This window comes from Pseudophryne corroboree, chromosome 3 (assembly GCF_028390025.1).
Source record: "Pseudophryne corroboree isolate aPseCor3 chromosome 3, aPseCor3.hap2, whole genome shotgun sequence".
Taxonomy (NCBI): Eukaryota; Metazoa; Chordata; class Amphibia; order Anura; family Myobatrachidae; genus Pseudophryne; species Pseudophryne corroboree.
In genome coordinates, this window is record NC_086446.1 from 19220561 (window position 1) to 19240917 (window position 20357).

The window sequence follows — 20357 nt, forward strand, 5'->3', positions numbered from 1 at the left end:
ACTGTGTGTCTCCTACAGATGGACCCAGTAACAGAGATACCCCAGAGAGATGTCCCCGTCCTCTGTATTCCCAGGATTGTACAGAGGAGAATCACAGGACCCCACAGGAGGATCAGGTAGGTGGGATTTAGGGTCTCCCAATATACCAAAGTGACTGTCACTGGGCTGATACTGAGGTGGGAGTGAAGCAAATAAGAGCAAGTAGGTGACACCGTGCTGCAGTGCAGGGGGCAGATCTGGGAAGAGCGTGTCCAATCTCAAATCTGAATTTCAGTGTAATAATAAAACTGCCCAGTATTTGCGGGCTCCATGTAAAAGCAGCCAGTATTTACCCTGCATGCAATGACAATAAATGTATGTGCCCCCTTGTAATGCACCATGGTTTGTCTAAATGCAGTTATATGTTGTGCAGAGCAGCTGTGTGTCTCATACACTGATATTATACTGTTTCCTCTCCAGTAATAACATCAGGCATTACACTTTATATTCTCTGATTTATTTAGGGGGAACAGCTGACTGATAGGAAGATAAATGATATAGACAGAGAAGCAGAGACGTATGTGACTGATATGAAGGCAGAAGATATAGAGGGAGAAGAAGAGACGTATGTGACTGATATGAAGGCAGAAGATACAGAGGGAGAAGAAGAGATGTATGTGACTGATATGAAGGCAGAAGATATAGAGGGAGAAGAAGAGACGTATGTGACTGATATGAAGGCAGAAGATATAGAGGGAGAAGAAGAGACGTATGTGACTGATATGAAGGCAGAAGATACAGAGGGAGAAGAAGAGACGTATGTAACTGATATGAAGGCAGAAGATACAGAGGAAGAAGAAACAATGCATGTGAGGGGTGGTAAGCAATGTAAGGATGAGAAAATCCCTACAGATATCAGCACAGGTGAGTAATAATCACTTATTATAGATAAGAGTCACATATTCTTGTTCTATCACTACAGCTATCTCATATCCTACACCCTTCTCTGTCAGGACAAACAAATGAGGGAAATGTACAGAGATCTGACCAGTCTCCTCCCCACACTCTCTGGTGTATCTCATACATCAGGAGCCATCAGCCCCTATTATACTCCTGCTCTCCCCTCACATCATGTCACTGTGTGTTACCAGTCCAGAGTACGGACCAGTCTCCTCTCCACACTCTCTGGTGTATATCATACATCAGGAGCCATCAGCCCCTATTATACTCCTGCTCTCCTCCTCACATAATGTCACTGTTACCAGCCCAGAGATCTGACCAGTCTCCTCCCCACACTCTCTGGTGTATCTCGTACATCAGGAGCCATCAGCCCCTATTATACTCCCCCCCCCCCCCCCCCCCCCCCCCCCCTCATATCATGTCACTGTGTGTTACCAGCCCAGAGATCTGACCAGTCTCCTCCCCACACTCTCTGGTGTATCTCACACATCAGGAGCCATCAGCCCCTATTATACTCCTGCTCTCCCCATCACATCATGTCACTGTGTGTTACCAGCCCAGAGATCTGACCAGTCTCCTCCCCACACTCTCTGGTGTATCTCATACATCAGGAGCCATCAGCCCCTATTATACTCCTGCTCTCCTCATATCATGTCACTGTGTGTTACCAGCCCAGAGATCAATCTGACCGGTCTCCTCCCCACACTCTCTGGTGTATCTCATACATTAGGATCCATCAGCCCCTATTATACTCCTGCTCTCCTCCTCACATAATGTCACTGTTACCAGCCCAGAGATCTGACCAGTCTCCTCCCCACACTCTCTGGTGTATCTCGTACATCAGGAGCCATCAGCCCCTATTATACTCCCCCCCCCCCCCCCCCCCCCCTCATATCATGTTACTGTGTGTTACCAGCCCAGAGATCTGACCAGTCTCCTCCCCACACTCTCTGGTGTATCTCACACATCAGGAGCCATCAGCCCCTATTATACTCCTGCTCTCCCCATCACATCATGTCACTGTGTGTTACCAGCCCAGAGATCTGACCAGTCTCCTCCCCACACTCTCTGGTGTATCTCGTACATCAGGAGCCATCAGCCCCTATTATACTCCTGCTCTCCTCCTCACATCATGTCACTGTGTGTTACCAGCCCAGAGATCTGACCAGTCTCCTCCCCACACTCTCTGTTGTATCTCATGCATCAATACTGGGGGCGTCACTATAGTGATCAAATAACTGGTCAGTGTGATGCAACCCCATGTGACATTACCCATTATCTTCCTCGAGTAGTGTTTAGCATGTTGTATTCTACACATCACAAACACACACTTCATACAAATTGTATTTCTGCTGCGGGGTACACTGGGCTCCACAAGTCTGGACAATGGGTGTAGAGTAGGATCTTGATCCGAGGCACCAACAGGCTCAAAGCTTTGACCTTCTTCCCAAGATGCATAGCGCCGCCTCCTATATCACCCCGCCTCCCAGCACAGGAGCTCAGTTTGTAAGTTGGTGCTGCAGTAAGCAGGCACTGAACAGAGGGGCTGCTCCAAGCAGCCCTGAGAAAAGCTTTTTATGAGGTAAAAAGTGAAGACTTCAAGGGCAGCAGCGGTGGTAAATGTCTTGTGACAGTCACTGCTGCAGCTCCAGCTCTCCCCAGCGGCGCTGTACACTCCCGAGCCCTGGTTGCCGGGTACCTACAGCGGAGGCTCCAGTTTTCTTCATGTTAGACACACACGGCTGGAGCTCTCCAGGATCGCTTGGCCGCGCTTCGGGAGGTGGTAAGTGGGTCCCACTCGCGGGACCCGGTCTTTATCGCGATCCGGCGCGGTCAGTGGGAGGCGGGCCGCACGCGCTGGCGGTGGACACTCTGGGTACAGGCGATCCCACTAGATCACCAGGGCATGACACTGATTTTAATATCGCCCACAGTACCCGGTGGTTTTGCCAGCAAGGGGGATAAGGCTTAGACCTGAAGCCCCTCCCCCAGCCCCAGGGCGCCATTTCTAGCAAGTGTTCCCGCCCTGGAGCTGTATCTCTGTCTTTTCCTCACTCCCTGGCAGTGTCTGCGGCGCCATTATCCCTCAGCTCACTGTTCCTGGGACTGCTTGGGCAAATCCTCCTATGTAAAGCCGCCTGGTTGTCAGCGCTGTGACTTTACATGATACTTAAGTATTCTACCTGCCTTTTTAGTCAGTGTTAGTAAGAAAGAGTGCATTTAGTCAGGGGTTTATAGTACAATTACCATGTGATATAAATCAAGTTTCTTACTGTGTACTGTTATATCTATTGTTATATAGCTGTGTAAGCTAGTCCAGTGCAGTATTATTGTCTGTAATAACCTCTGCATTGTACAGACTGTGACTATCTGTGTGTGCATTGATAGCTGAGTGGTGTCCATCTCGTGTCTTTCACTCAACTTGCTATCCCTATATTCTATAACCTGAGGGGGCTTGGTGCGTCAGGTGTTATTTAATATAGGATTTTCACAAAGATATACTGTATTACGTATTTTTCTCTGTGATTTAGTCACCATATCTCTCCTTTATCTCTGCTGGTGCTGACTACACTGCGCAGGGGTTTGGGTTTAGGGATATAGTGCTGCTAATAATTGTACTGTGTTACCTCATACTGCAAGTTATATCATGTCTGCTTCTGAGGGTAACGGTTCTGGGGCGGAACACACTGCTGGTGTTGCTGAAGCCACAGGCACATATGGGGAGAATATAGCAGCTGTGGGCTCTGGTTCTGGGGGCTCCTTGCCCCCCAGTGGGACTGTGGCAACGAAGGCACATACTGACCCTCCGTGGGCCGCATTTTCCACGCTTCTGCATACGCTAGATAAACTAACACCCCCTATGGGACCCCCAATGCCGGTACAACCGTATGTGGTCACTGCAGCTAACCCGCCGTGGGCGGACGTGTATCTGCTCAATTAAAGAAGTTGAACCAGTCCCTGACTACTAAAAAGTTTTACCAACGCTCGCCTAAGTCCAAGAGGTCCTCTAAGCGAACGCTCGTCTCCTCACAATCCACTGCTGTCACTGACATCTCGTCTGATGAAGACAGCACATACACTGACCCCACAGGTTCTGACTCCGATACGGCTGATGGGGAGGGTAGTTCACATGTGGATGTTCCTGATCTTTTGGAGGCTACTAAATTAATTCTGCAGATTACGGATGATTCCGAGCCATCCGTTCCTGCTAAGAAACCATATAGGTTCAAGCGTCAGAAAGTGATTAAACAAGTTTTACCTCACTCTGACCACCTAGTGGATATACGTCAGGAACCCTGGCAAAGCCCGGGTACGAAGTTTGTGCCTCAAAAAAAGATGCTGGCTCGCTATCCCCTCGCGCCAGAGCTGTCTAAGAATTGGGAAACACCTCCTCCAGTAGACTCACATGTGGCTAGGATGGTGGTTTCCTCAGCTCTACCTGTCACTACGTCACGTCTCTAAAACAGCCTACGGATAAACGTGTCAAGGGTTGTCTAAAAGCGATTTACACCCTCACGGGTGCTGCACAAAGGCCCACTATTGCAGCTATATGGGCTGCAGAGGCTATTGAAGCATGGGCCTTGGAGTTAGAAGCTGAAATCTCCTCTGACCATGCTGGACAATGCTTGTCATATATTGTCACAGCTCCTCGCTATATTAAAGAGGCGGCTTCTGATGCCGGTATCCTAGCTGCCAAGGCCTCTACTAAGTCAGTCCTGGCTCGCAGGATATTGTGGCTGAGATCCTGGTCTGTGGATCTGGACTCTAGAAAAACCCTGGATGTACTCCCTTTCAAGGGGGATATTCTGTTTGGGGAGGACTTAAATAAAATAGTGGCTGACTTGGCTACTGCCAAAACTGCCTGTCTGCTTAATACACGTCCTTTCGCCCCTTTTGTCCTTCAGGTTAAGCAAAAGGTCAGGTGTACCATAAGCAGGCCCGCACTTTCAAACCTGGTGAGCCGAAGCCCAAAAGAGCCTGGGCTGCCCGTCAGCCAGCAGCCAAGACCGATAAGCCTGCCGCATGACGGGGCGGGCCTCCCTCTGGGGGATCCCAGGGTGGGGGGCCGGCTTCTAGGGTATACCCAGGAATGGTTGAAGACCACTTCAGATGCCTGGGTACGGGAAGTCGTCACTCGAGGTTACGCCATAGCCTTCAAAAACCGACCTCCTCATCGATTTTGGCAGACAGACGTCCCGTCGGACCAGACAAAGGCAAACACTCTGCATTCGGTGGTACAGACCCTCCTGGATACAGGAGTCGTAGTACAGGTGCCTCTTGCTCAGAGGGGCCGGGGGTACTATTCTCCGCTGTTTCTAGTCCCGAAACCGAATGGGTCCTCCCGGCCCATTCTCAACCTCAAGGCACTGAACAAGTTTTTGAAGGTTTCCAAGTTCCGTATGGAAACCCTTCGCTCTATAGTTCTGGCCTTGGAACCTGGGGACTACATGGTCTCCCTGGACATACAGGATGCTTACCTGCATATTCCTATAGCAGTGTCACATCAACAATACCTGAGGTTCGCTATTGGCAACCTCCATATCCAGTTTCGGGCGTTACCTTTTGGTTTAACAATGGCTCCGCGAGACTTCCGGTTCCGGCTGCAATGTGAACGGCAGCGTGAGGAGAGAGCTCCGTGCTGCCCGCCAGCTACCGCATCTTTAACAAGGCTATTAGCCTCCAACGACAGCCGCAAAAGTCTCCCCACTGCAACCAAAAGCCGGGACCGCTGTATGGAGCGGTATTTAACGCCGAGCATGCCCACCAGAAAGAAGGAGAAAGAAAAAGAGAAGCGCCGCACAGAATCCAAAATGGCGCCGGACGCCGGAGCTCTGCTGCATGCTCCGTCCCCTTCTCCTACACCCACCCTGCACAGCCTGTCTGAGGTCCCACCTGCATCAGCCACCCAGGTCAGTGACCCCAAGACAATACCCTCAGGGGACCAAATCCTATTTACCCCAGCAACACCTGTCACGTATAATGACATGGTGGGGGCTATCCGCATAGCCATGGGTCCTCTGTTACAGGCTCAAACGGCAGATATAAGTAAACAGATAGCACAACTCTCACACAGAGTGTTACAAACCGAACAACGTACTGGGGAATTATTCCAAGACGTATCTGTGCTTAAGCAGGACATGCAGCATATCACTAAATCACAACACCAGATTTGGAATAAACTGGATGATCTTGAAAATCGATCTCGCAGATCGAATCTCCGTGTAATAGGTCTCCCAGAAACACTTAAGGGCACCGAGTTATACACATTTCTGCGAATCACCCTACCCGAGTTACTCGGTATATCCGCTGCCTGCAACGATATGGTGATCGAGCGTGCACACAGACTTGGCGCCCAGAAAACACACGATGGAGCCGGACCACGAGTGGTGCTTTTTAAATGTCTAAATTTCTTACATAAAGAGGTGATATGGAGGGCATCCCGTAAAACACGCAATATTACATGGAATTCCTATAAGATCCTGTTGTTCCAGGACTATTCAGCAGAACTTTCCAAAGCACGAAAAGCTTTCTCTCCCCTTTGCTCTCACCTCATTCAACAAAACAGAAAGTTTTCCCTATTGTACCCGGCACGATTACGCATATACTCAGGCACATCCTTTGCTGACTTTCTCTCCGTAGCGGACGCTGAAGCCTTCTTGAAAGAAGAAGAGAATTACGCTGATACGCCTGATGACAATGATGAGAATTGACACGATACCAGTTGTTTACTCACAGAATATTCCACCTACCTAAACCTGAATGTGCCGGTCATCACTCTCTAGATCACACATTAATACACCCCCCGGACACTTCATTACATATGTGTTCTTACACCGGCACATACATGAGACTTCTGCACTGTAATATGATAGACAACTATATACCTCCAGGCATAGTTTCTGCAGATGACCAAATGGCAATACAACACTGCTGCGGGATGATTCCCAGATTATTAACCCGATCTTAATGCTGGCGGGATCGGCGAGGGCACGCTCTGTCCTTGTTCTGATCCTTACATATATACTAGTATACCACGGAAGTCGTGATGTACTCATATTCATGTTTAAAATTGTTAGCTAAATGCCTTGTAAGTACCCCTTTGCTAGTCAGGGGGTTACTTTCCTTTTACTTACAATGTTATGTTCTTGGTACAGATAATTCTAACTGTACCATATTGTTCCTATTCTCACAACTTTCTTTCCTCCTCTTCTACCCTCCCTCCACTTTCCCAGTTACCCCCCCTCCACACAGAGCAATGCCATTGTATTACTGTACATTTAGAGTATGCCTATTTCTAACCATGTATAATATGAATAATGTCTACAATTAAATTAGGCTCCTGGAATATTGGCGGGATTAACTCGCCGCAGAAAAGGAAGAAAATATTATTGTACCTGAACAAACTGAAACTAGATATTGTATACCTGCAAGAAACACACTTAGTGGCATCTGAAATATTGAAGCTTAATACTTTGAAATGGAAGGTGCTAGCCGCCTCTCCATTTTCCTCTAAAGCCAGAGGAGTGGCGATCTTAGTCAAGAATACAATCCCTATTGAACTCACATCAGTGAAGGAAGACCCTGAAGGTAGATATATTTTATGTAATGTGTTATTGAATCAACGCCCATACCTTCTGTGCAATGTATATGCTCCCAACACCAAAATACCTATTTTTTTACGTAAAATGCTACATATTCTCACACCACTACATGACACACCTCTCATTCTGGGTGGCGACTTCAACATGATCACCTCTCCTCAACTAGATAAACAAGCCACAGGCACTGGGGGCACATCCCTACCCAAAAAGGGTATATCATGGTTTACACAATCCCTACATCTTTTAGACACCTGGAGGTCATTTAACCCCATAGAAAAAGATTATACGTGTCTCTCTGCAGCACATGGAACATTGTCTCGAATAGACTATGTCTTTATTTCTGAGCACCTACTGCCCCGCACCCGCAGGGTCATGATAGAGCCCATTGCACTGTCTGACCACGCGGTAGTTTGGATAGAACTACACATGCACACTGAGAAAAGTTCCTTCCGATCTTGGAGATTCCCATCCTCGCTATCCCACTCCCTTACCTTTAAGAATAAACTTGAATCAACATGGGACTCATTTTGCGACACCAATGCCGAAACCCTCACAGACTCACCTCAGATGTTTTGGCAAGCCTCAAAAACAGTCCTTAGAGGCGAGATTATCTCATATACTTCTCAAACATACAAATCCCTAAACTATGAATATTTACAGGCACAGTCTACTTTGACAGACTCATTCCAATTCTACAAATCTGACCCAACTCCGAATAACAGAACCCTATACCACTCAGCCAAACGAGAATTCGATAGCCTACTTCTTAAAATGGAGTCTAGATATTCCTTTAAAAAAGATGCTAGATTCCACCGGTTTGGAAACAAATCCGGCAAATTACTCTCACACCTTCTACAAGGCCAACGAACACCGAAATTGATACACCCCCTCAAGACTCCTGGAGGGTCACTCACCTCAACTAATGCCCAAATTGCCCAAATCATGCACCAATATTACAACACCTTATACTCCAAACCAACCACACCCTCTTCCTCAACCCAGACCAAAAGCTTTTGGAATGATTTACCCATTCCACAACTTGACCCCAACTTAGGAACCGCACTAACGGCGGCTGTAACTGAGACGGAGGTCTCCCAGACCATAGCTCACCTGAAACCCGGGAAGGCCCCAGGCCCAGATGGTCTTTCCTCTGAATTCTACAAAATATTAGCACCTAAATTGACGCCATTACTAACGAAGGTTTTCAATAATATTCTCTCCACAGGACAACTACCCCTATACTTTAACTCTGCCACAATTACCATCCTGCCCAAACCGGGCAGAGATCTGTCGGACCCTGGCTCTTACCGCCCAATCTCCCTGCTTAACCTAGATTACAAAATGTTGACAAAAATACTTGCAGAAAGACTCAAACTAGTACTGCCTTCAATCATTCATGGAGACCAGACTGGTTTTATCATGGGCCGCACCTCCACGGTGAACATTAGAAAGGTCTTATCGGCAATTATTACTTCCCAGTGTGCCATGCCCGATGTTCCCGCAGCTATACTATCTTTGGATGCGGAGAAAGCTTTTGATATGGTACACTGGGATCACTTATTTGACACAATGTCTAGATTTGGACTTCCTCCCCTTTTTATAGACTACATAAGAATCCTATATAATAACCCTGATTCGAAAATCCTCTGCAATGGTTTTATGTCACAACCTTTTCGTATCCAACGGGGTACCCGCCAGGGCTGCCCACTATCCCCACTCCTATTCGCATTGGCATTAGAACCACTAGCCATATCAATCAGACAATCCCCCCAATACCATGGCATTAAAGTGGGTGATCTTGACCTCCGTCTCTCATTATTTGCCGATGACATGTTGCTACTAATGTCCCACCCAGATTTAACACTGCCAAAAGTTTTTGACTTAATCAATGCTTTTGGTACATTCTCTGGATATTCCATAAATATACATAAATCAGAATTACTCCCACTGAATGGCCCACCCACTTATTTAGATACACACGGCCCATATAATACCATTAAAATAGCTACTAAAGCTATAAAATATCTAGGGGTACAAATACCCATACACCTCCGAGATCTGTATAATCTGAATTTCACTCCGGTTATCAAGGCTATCTCCAAGAAACTGGATAACTGGACATCTCTCCCACTCTCAGTATTGGGTAGAAATGCATTGATCAAGTCGGTACTCTTTCCCCAATTGTCATACCTAATACAATTGCTTCCCCTACGCATGTCAAAATCAGACATACAATTAGTAGAATCCCGGTTCAGTAAATTCCTTTGGAAAGGAGGCAAACCTAGAATAGCAAGTAAATTCTTGCAGCTACCACGTGAGGGAGGGGGTGTCGGTTTTCCGGACATATCTCTCTTTTCTCAATCGGTTCACTTTAGATATGTACTAGACTGGTTCTATGAACGCAGTGTGTTCACCTGGTTTGAATTAGACTGTGCTCTTTTCGCCCCATACTCTCCTTGCGCTTTGCTACACACACCCAGCTCCATGATCCCAGACAGAATACGTTTCCATGTGCTGTTCAGAGACATTTACCTGTCTTGGGGTGCAATTAACAGGAAATTATCTAGAAACCCAATGTATTCTCATTTTCTACCTCTGTGGGGTAACCCACTCTTCTTACCAGGCATGGAGGATGCAATCTTCCACCGCCTACAATTAAAAGGCATAAAGAAAATTGCAGACGTATTTGACCCAGGTGGAACTCTATTACCATTTCTCTCTTTACAAGAGAGATTTGGTTTACATGCCTCACACTTCTATGCTTACCTCCAAATGCGACACTACATTAACTCGTTGCCACCAGCGATGAGTGACACCACCTTGTCCGACCCTCTCTTTTCATTGCTAAATATATCACGCTCCCGACCATACAAAACCAGATACCTATACAAAGACTTACTCAATACCACACGCGACAAATTACAAAACAAAATTGCAACTTCATGGTGTAGATTTATTCCAAGCATTACAAATTCGGAATATATATTTCAACATTATGATAAAACATTACAAATACTGAAGACATCCTCTCTACAAGAGATTCATGTTAAAACTGTGTACAGGGCATATATCTCCCAGGCACAGAGACGACATTTCGTAGAGGAAGAGACTGGAGGTTGTATAAAATGCTTTCACTCTTCGGCAACCTTTTTCCACAACTTCTGGGAATGTGGTATCATTAAAAAGTTCTGGAATAAAATAGTGCAATATATTAACAATAGTCTTGGAATAAAGGCTACACTACATCCACAGGCATTACTACTGACAAACTTCTCGGTATGGGACTTAGACATATCCCAAACACACCTTCACCCATTCCTAACTATGCTAGTAACCATTGCAAAAAAGGTCATTCTCCAGAAGTGGATATCTAAACACACCCCAACTCTGTCAGCAGTACACAATATACTCCTTAAGGTTTTATATATAGAACGTTTTTCTACTATAGCTGACTCAGAAGGAGGTGTGAAAAAATTCTACAAACGGTGGAGCCCCTATATTAATACTCTTTCACATGCAGCTCAAGAACAGATCTTTTCCAGATTTGATTCCACTGATTGGTACTTACATTGGAAAGGGCAAATGACACCTTGACTATATACTCTGATGAGTTATGATGTTGGAGTACTGTATTCGGCGGTTGATATTGATCTGTATCAATAAGAAAATTGCCAATCTCATATATCCAATTATAGATTTATGCCACTATATCCCTCCCCATTAAAATGTCTTCCATGCAAATTGATATCAACTACACTAGAATATAAGAGCCCAGTGACCATATAGCTAGGCATTGACCACTCCTACCCCACCTCTCCCTCTTCCCTTTCTTCCCCTCTTCTCTTCTCTTACTCTGTTTTCTCTGTTATGTTAAATTTAGAGGTCAACCCTAAGATTGTATGGACTTACATCTTACACAATAAGTTCATGGGTCCTCCATAAGATAACTATATGTTCCAATTATGTCACATTCTATGACCCAATTATACCTACCCATGATTGACCATGTTGGTCCATAATTTGTCTACTGCAAATGTTTGTTACTTCATTTATGAAAACTCAATAAACATTATTTGAAAAAAAAAAAAAAAAAAAAAACAATGGCTCCGCGAGTCTTCACCAAAGTTATGGCGGTGATGACGGTGGTACTCCGCCGTCAAGGGGTCAGGATACTGCCGTATCTGGACGACTTGTTAATCCTGGCAAATTCCCCAGATCTTCTCCTGCGTCATCTGGATATGACGGTCCGGTTTCTACAAGCCCACGGGTGGCTCATCAACTGGAAGAAATCCTCCCTGGTCCCTGCTCAGTGCATGGTGCACCTGGGAGCACTGTTGGACACTCACAACCAGAGGTTGTTCTTGTCTCAGGAGAAAGTCCTGAAATTTCAGGACAGGATTCAGTGCTTCCTATCTCATCCGCAAGTGTCGATACATTCGGCAATGCAGGTGCTGGGCCTTATGGTATCAGCATTCGACATGGTGGAGTATGCTCAATTCCATTCTCGCCCCCTCCAGAAACTGATTCTAGCCAAGTGGGACGGCCTGCCTCACCAGATCAGGTCTCAAATGATCTCTTTGACTCCGGAGGTCCGTCTGTCGCTGCTCTGGTTGCTCCAGGACCGACAATTGTGCAGAGGCCGTCCCTTCTGGATATCCAACTGGGTCCTGTTGACGACAGATGCCAGTCTAAGAGGTTGGGGTGCGGTGCTGGAGCAGCACTCCTTGCAGGGTCGGTGGACCAAGGAGGAATCTCTCCTCTTGATCAACATTCTGGAATTGCGGACGGCCTTCAATGCATTGAACCTACCTCAGCATTTGACCTTCCTGTTCAAGTATAGTCGGACAACGCCACCACAGTGGCTTACATAAATCATCAAGGCGGCACTCAAAGCTGTTTGGCAATGAAGGAAGTCTCACGGATTCTACGTTGGGCAGAACGCCATCTACCGGCAATATCGGCAATATTCATTCCGGGAGTCCTGAATTGGGAAGCGGACTTTCTCAGTCGTCAGGACGTGCATGCCGGCGAGTGGGGCCTCCATCCAGAAGTGTTTCAACTCCTCGTGGAAAGGTGGGGTCTTCCAGATGTGGATTTGATGGCGTCTCGACACAATCACAAGGTTTCTGTCTTCGGAGCAAGGACAAGGGATCCTCAAGCAGCATTCGTGGATGCGCTGGCAGTGCCGTGGAGGTTTCGCTGCCATACGTGTTCCCTCTGGTGTCACTCCTGCCCAGGGTAATTCGGAAGTTCAAGCAAGAAAAAGGAAATCTGCTTCTCATAGCTGCGGTGTGGCCCAGACGGCACTGGTTCTCAGACCTGCAAGGCCTATCGTCAGAGCGTCCACTTCTACTTCCACAACGCCCAGACCTCCTCGTTCAGGGCCCCTGTGTCTACCAGGACCGAGCCCGGCTGTCTTTGACGGCGTGGCTCTTGAAGCTTCCGTCTTAAGAGCTAAGGGTTTTTCTGAAGATGTCATTAAAACTATGTTGCGGGCCCGGAAACCGGCCTCTGCTCGGATTTACCATCGGGTCTGGCATTCCTACTTTGTTTGGTGCACATCTAACCTTTATGACGCTTCCAAGTTTAGTACAACCAAACTTTTGGCTTTTCTACAGCAGGGCCTGGATTTAGGCCTGCGTCTGGCCTCCCTCAAGGTTCATATTTCTGCCTTGTCGGTGTGGTTTCAGAGAAAAATTGCAACTTTACCTGATATTCATACTTTCACTCAGGGTGTTTTGCGTATCCAACCTCCCTATGTCCCGCCTGTGGCTCCTTGGGACTTGTCGGAGGTTTTGGAGGCGTTACAAGAGTCTCCATTTGAACCTCTTGGTTCAGCTGACCTTAAGTGGCTTTCCCTTAAGGTGGTGTTACTGTTGGTTATTGCCTCTGCTAGAAGAGTGTCGGATTTGGGTGCCTTGTCTTGTAGTTCCCCATATCTGATTTTTCACCGTGACCGGGCGGTTCTAAGGACTCGTCCCGGATATTTGCCTAAGGTGGTTTCTTCGTTCCACCTTAATCAGGAGATTGTGGTTCCAGCTTTTGTCTCTCCTGATTTGTCTCCAAAAGAGCGGTCTTTGGATGTGGTACAGTCTCTCCGTATCTATGTGAAGAGAACTGCTTCTATTCGAAAGTCTGATTCTCCCTTTGTTTTGTTTGGATTTCACAAACGTGGCTGGCCTGCTCACAAGCAGACTCTGGCCAGGTGGATCAGAATGGTGATTGCGCATGCTTATGTGAAGGCTGGTCTGTCAGCTCCTGTTCACATTACAGCCCATTCTACTCGGTCTGTTGGACCTTCTTGGGTGGCCCAATGTGGTGCGACCCTTGATTAATTGTGCAAGGCGGCTTAGTGGTCCTCTGGGAACACGTTCATAAGGTTCTGTGCCTTCGATACTGCCGCTTCCCAGGATGCTTCCTTTGGACGCCGGGTTCTTGCGCCCGCTACAGTGCGTCCCCTCCCATAAGGAACTGCTTTAGGACATCCCCATTGTCCAGACTTGTGGAGCCCAGTGTACCCCGCAGCAGAAAACAAGTTTTATGGTAAGAACTTACCCTTGTTAAAACTCTTTCTGCGAGGTACACTGGGCTCCACAAGGCACCCACCCTGACGCACTTAGCTTCTTTGGGTTGATATGGCATTAGCCGCTGACACTTCTCTTGTCGTGAGAGTGTGGTGTATGTGGCTACTAACCGTTGTCGTCTCTTTTCCTGCTACTGCATTGGGCTGGTTAACTAAACTGAGCTCCTGTGCTGGGAGGCAGGGTGATATAGGAGGCGGCGCTATGCATCTTGGGAAGAAGGTCAAAGCTTTGAGCCTGTTGGTGCCTCGGATCAAGATCCTACTCTACACCCATTGTCCAGACTTGTGGAGCCCAGTGTACCTCGCAGAAAGAGTTTTTACCATAAAACTTGTTTTCTGCAGCAGGGTACACTGTGTACCACAGGGAATACACCGGGTGTAGAGATGGGATCTTGATCCAGGCACCAACAGGTTAAAGCTTTAACAAAATTTTTGAAAGGTATACCGCCCTGGGCGCTTAAATTAAATAAATTAAATAATAAAAACAAACAATATGGTGCAATCACTCATTCAAAAGGCTTCAGTGTTTTTCCATCTGTTGATAGTTTGCTTGATTTCAATTCAGAAAGATGCAGTGCATGAAATAAAGAAAAAATATATATAGTGTAACACAGTTTAAAGTGAACAAAAATTTCTGCGTGATTATAAAACGTGATCTGGCATTGTGGGTGATATTGTGTCCAATATTTAGCCAAGGCGTACCCCACTCACTATGTGAATAATGCAGAATAAGCACATCAAGGTATCTTTAATCAATGAAGCATGGCGTACCCAACTCACAATGTCACAAATGGTTTGAAGCTCATCAAGGTATCTTTCTTGTGGAATTTGGACCTTGTCTTCCGACCCAAGTTGTTTTGATCCACGTATACCCAAAACAAACAAGAACAAATTCTCCAATGTGTATTAGAGCTTTCAAAACCATATATCCTCTATAACCCCGCCTCCAGGCACTGTGACCTCAGTTTCGAGTTGGTGCCTGCAGGAGCAGGCTGATCAGCAGGGGGGCTGCGCTGGGCAGCCCTGAAAAAGCTTTCTAAAGAAGACTTAAAGGGCTGCAGCGCTGTTAGATGTCAGAGTGACATTCTGCACTGCGGCTCCATCACCTTGCAAGTGACGTTGCATACTCCCGCGACTCAGTTCCTGGGTACTTGTGGCGGAAAATCTCCAGCTCTAGGCACACAGTTGCAGACGCTCTCCTGGTTCGCGTGTCTGCAAAGGGGAGGAGGTAAGAGGGTCGCCCAGGTGGGACCCGCTACTAAAACGCGTTCCATTCTAGGGAGATGGACTGCGACGCTGGCATGCACACTGTTGCGCCCAGGCATAGGAGTACAGGCACTATATCCGCCAAGGCATAGGAGTACAGGTAGGGTGTACTAACACCCAGTTTAATAAGACTTCGTAGTACCAGGCGGTGAGGACCAGCATAGGGGAGACGACGCTTGTCTTGTGGCCCCGGCCCAGGGCACCATCTCTGCGTGGATTTCCCGCCCTTGAGCTGCCTTCCACTCTCCTTCACTCCCTGACTGAGATGCTGGACACCATCTTAGGTATGGCTGTGGCTGGTCTCCGGGACGGCAGGGCAAGGTCTTTCTTGAAAAGCTGCCTGTATACAGCGCTGTGACTATACAAACACTTAAGTATTCTACATGTCTATATACAGACAGCGTTAGTTACGAAAAAGTGTACCTATTACAGGATATATTGTACGAGTATTATAATATATACCTCCGGTCTAGGACCGCCCTGAGTTTTTATATTTATATATATATATATATATATATATATATATATGTATACACACACACACGCATATATTAGCTTACTGCAGTTTTGTTGTCATATAATAATTATCTGCATTGCTAATGTGACTGTGTGTGCCTGTTTCTGCTGTGAGGTTTCACTTTCAGTGTTTCCCAGAGATCTATCACTATATTCTGTACCCTAAGGGACTAGGTGCATCAGGGTCTTTAATAGTGCGTCACAGTATTTACCCATTACGTGTATTCTACTGTGTACTCAGTCACATAATACCGGATTCATTCGCAGGTGTTGTGTACTGGGGACTCAGTCACATACTATACGGATTTTTTCGCAGGTATTGTAATCTGTCTGGCTTCATCGTACGAAATCACTCTGTGTTGCATTTGTGTACATTGTCTAACAGAAATGTCGGGAAATCTGGGGACACTCCTGCATCATGCAAAGCATGCGCCAAGACTTTACAAGACGGGGAAGATGTGTATGATGGTCTGTGTACAATGTACCATACACATCCTAGTCAGTCCGCGGCTCCTGTAACCAATCCAGAGCCACCCTTGGTCGCGTTCTCAAGCCCACTGGGTACTATAGTGGAACGCCTAACACCCCCTATGGGGCCACCTGTAACATTACAGCCTAAAATAGTCCATATGATCAATCCGCTTTGGGCGGACAACCAGTCTAACCAGTTGCAGCAGTTTGATTAGACAAAGATCCACCCCAGGTCACTCCCGTGTCTCTGGGTTATCTAAGCAGGCTGCTTCTTCCTCACAATCCACAATTCTCTCAGATGTTTCATGTGAAGAGGAGGGGGAGCATATGGTCCTGTCAGACACTGAATCAGGCGTTTCTGACGAGGATTCTACGTTGCAAGTTGACGTCCCTGGTCTAGTGGTTGCTCTGGTCTGAGACATCACTGATGATGAGGATTCCACTAATGTCACCATGACAACTGATATGTTTAACCGGCAGAAGGTAAATATAAATCTAATGACCCATTCTGACTATTTGTTAAACATCAGGCAGGAACCCTGGTCTAATCCAGGGAAGATATTCCCTCTCCCCAAACGGGCCTCAGCTCGCTACCCTCTCCCAGCAGAGTTATGTAACAGAAATATTCACCGCGGTGGATTCTCATGTCTCACGCTTTGTGGCGTCATCCACTCTGCCTGTCACCACTGTCACTTCACTGAAGAACTGATAGATACGCGTGTGGAGGGATGCCTGACGTCTATTTACTCCCTGACAGGTGCTGTACATAGACCCACTATTGCTGCCTCCTGGGCTGCTAAAGGTATGAAAGTAGGGGTTCAGGCTTTAGAGAATGAGCTGCCCGAGGATATATCTGACAATGCCAGACAATACCGGTCTCACGTCACCACCGCCTCTTATTATAATCGAGAGGCATCCTCTGTGGCGGGTGTGTTGGCAGCCAAGGCGTCAACTACGTTTGTCCTGGCTCGCCGCATCATGTGGTTGAGGTCATGGAAGGTGGACCTGGACTCCAAAAAGACCTTGGAGGTATTCCCTTTTAGGGGAGACATCTTGCTTGGGACAGACCTAAAAAAAATTGTGTCTGAAATGGCTGCTAAGACTGCCTTCCTCCCAAGTACTAATCCTTGTACACTTTTCGTTCCTTTCGGCCTCATGCGAAAGCAAAAGGTCAGGCATACCCAAGACAGTCTCGTGCTACCAAAACCACAAAGCCCGAGGCAAAGCAGTCCTGGGCAGCCCGTCAGCCTGCTTCTGAACAAGACAAGCCTGCTGCGTGATGGGGCGGGCCTACCCTGGGGGATCCCAATGTGGAGGGCCGACTTCTACAGTTCACCCAGGTTTGGTTAAAGACCATTTCAGACGCTTGGCTGTGGGAAGTTGTCTCACGGGTACACAGTCTCCTTAAAGAGACGTCCATCTCGCCAGTTTTGCACCACGGTTATCCCTTCGGATTCACTAAAGGCGCAAGCTCTACAAATGGTTGTGTGTACCCTCCTGGATACAGGAGTGGTGGTGCCAGTATCTTTGTCACAGAGAGGCAAAGGATACTACTCGACCTTGTTTCTAATTCCGAAACCCAATGGGTCTTTCCGGCCTATACTCAACCTCAAATCATTGTACAAGTTTGCGAGAGTGTCCAAGTTTCGTATAGAAACTCTGTACTCAATTGTACTGGCCATAAAACCCAGAGACAATATGGTATCTCTGGATATACAGGATGTATAAATGCATATACCTATTGCCATGTCGCATCAGTAATATTGGCGGTTTGCTATTGGCAACATCCACTATCAGTTCCAGGTTCTGCAATTTGGACTGGCTACAGCCCCTCAGATCTTCACCAAGGTTGTGGCCGTGATGACCGCGGATCAGGATCCTGCCTTATCTGGATGACTTGCTGATCCTGGCAAACTCCAATGATGTCCTTCTCAGTCATCTACAACTGACAGTAAGCTTCCTACAAGCCCACGGGTCACTCATCACTTGGAAGACGTCCTCGCTGGTCCCAGCTCAGAGCATAGTGCACCTGGGGGCACTCCTGGATACAAGGGTGGATACACAGTCAATGTCAGTTCCTGTCTCCAAAGAAGGTCCTGAAGCATCAGAACAGGATAAGATGCTTCTTTTGTCCCCCCAGAGTGTCTATACACTCGCTGATGCAAGTTCTTGGCCTGATGGTGTCGGAATTCGACATGGTGGAGTAGGCTCAATTTCATTCCTGCTCTCTGCAGAGGTTAATCCTTTCAAAATGGGGCAGCCTACCTCATCGGATCTGGTCTTATATGATCACTTTGACACTTTGAGGTTGTCGGTCACTGGCCTGGTGGCTTCAGGACCAGCAGGAGCCGTCCCTTCTGGATCCCCGACTGGGTTCTGCTGACAACGGACGCCCGTCTAAGGGGATGGGGAGCAGTGTTGGAGTAACACTCTTTTCAGGGTCGGTGAACCCAGGAGGAATCACTCCTCCCGACAAACATTCTGGAGTTGCGGGCAGTGTTCAATGTGTTGTCTCTTGCCCTGCCCCTAGTACAGAACAAGCCTGTTCAAGTACGGTCAGACAGTGCCACCACGGTGGCATACATAAACCATCAAGGTGGCACTCAACGCCACATGGCAATGTTGGAAGTGTCAAAAATCCTTCAATGTGTGGAACGCCGTCTGCCAGCAATATCAGAAGTGTTCATTCCGGGTGTCCTCAACTGGGAAGTGGACTTCCTCAGTCACCAGGACAGTCCAGGACAGTGGAGTCTTCATCCGGAAGTCTTTCAACTACAAGTGGACAAATGGGGCTTACCAGATGTAGACCTGATGGCGTCTCGACACAATCGCAACGTTATGGTCTTCGGATCAAGGACCAGGGATTTTCAAGCAGCGTTCGTGGATGCACTAGACACTCTATGGAACTTTCGGCTACTTTACGTGTTCTCTCCAGTGTCACTTCTGCCCAGGGTACAGCGGAAGTTCAAGCAAGAAGGAGATATACTACTTCTAGTTGCTCCAGCGTGGCCCAGACGGCATTGGTTCTCAGACCTGCCGGGTCTGTCGACAGAGTGTCCTCTTCTACTTCCTCAACAACCATACCTCCTCGTACAGGGCCCTTGCCTCTATCCAGACCTGGCCAGGCTGGCTTTGGCGGTGTGGCTTTTGAAACTTCACTCCTAAGGGCATCTAAACTATGTTGAAAGCCCGTAAACTGGTATCTGCCCGGATCTGTTACAGAGTCTGGAGTTCTTTCTTCACCTGGTGTGCTGATAAGAACTATGATGTTCACAGATTCAAAACATCCCGAATCCTGGCTTTCTTGCAACTAGGCCTGGACTTAGGCCTTCGTCTGGCCTCCCTCAAGGTTCACATATCTGCTTTGCCGGTGTGGTTTCAGATGAAAATTGGGTCTGTACCTGACGTTAATACATTTACTCAGGGCGTATTGCTGATTCAGCCTTCCTATGTCCCTCCTGTGGCTCCATGGGATCTGTCTGTTGTCCTGAATGCCCTGCAAGAGTCTCCATTTGAACCTCTTCAGTCAGTGGACCATTAATGGCTCATAGCCAAGGTCCTGTTTATACTGGCTATTGCCTCTGCCAGAAGGGTATCAGACTTAGGCGCTTCATCCTGTTGTCCACCCTTTCTGATATTTCATCGTGACTGAGCAGTTCTTCGAACTCGCCCTGGTTTTTTACCTAAGGTGGTATCATCTTTTTACCTTAACCAAGAGATTGTGGTTCCGGCCTTCATCTGTTCTGAATTTTCCTCCAAATAGCGGTCTTTGGATGTGGAAAAGGCTCTCTGTATATATGTGGAGAGGACTGCCTCTGTTAGGAGGTCAGATTCCCTTTTTGTACTGTTTTGTTTTCTCAATCGTGGCTGGCCTGCGAATAAGCAAACCATGGCCATATGGATTAGAATGGTGATTGCACAAGCCTATGCGCAGGCTGCACTTCCAGCTACTGCTGCTATTAAACATTCTACTAGGTCTG

At 47.3% G+C, this 20357-nt stretch overlaps 1 pseudogene; it reads left to right on the plus strand.

The window, feature by feature from the left end:
- The window catches only part of LOC135057077 (oocyte zinc finger protein XlCOF7.1-like), a 211787-nt pseudogene that overhangs the window by 187617 nt on the left and 3813 nt on the right, over window positions 1-20357 (plus strand).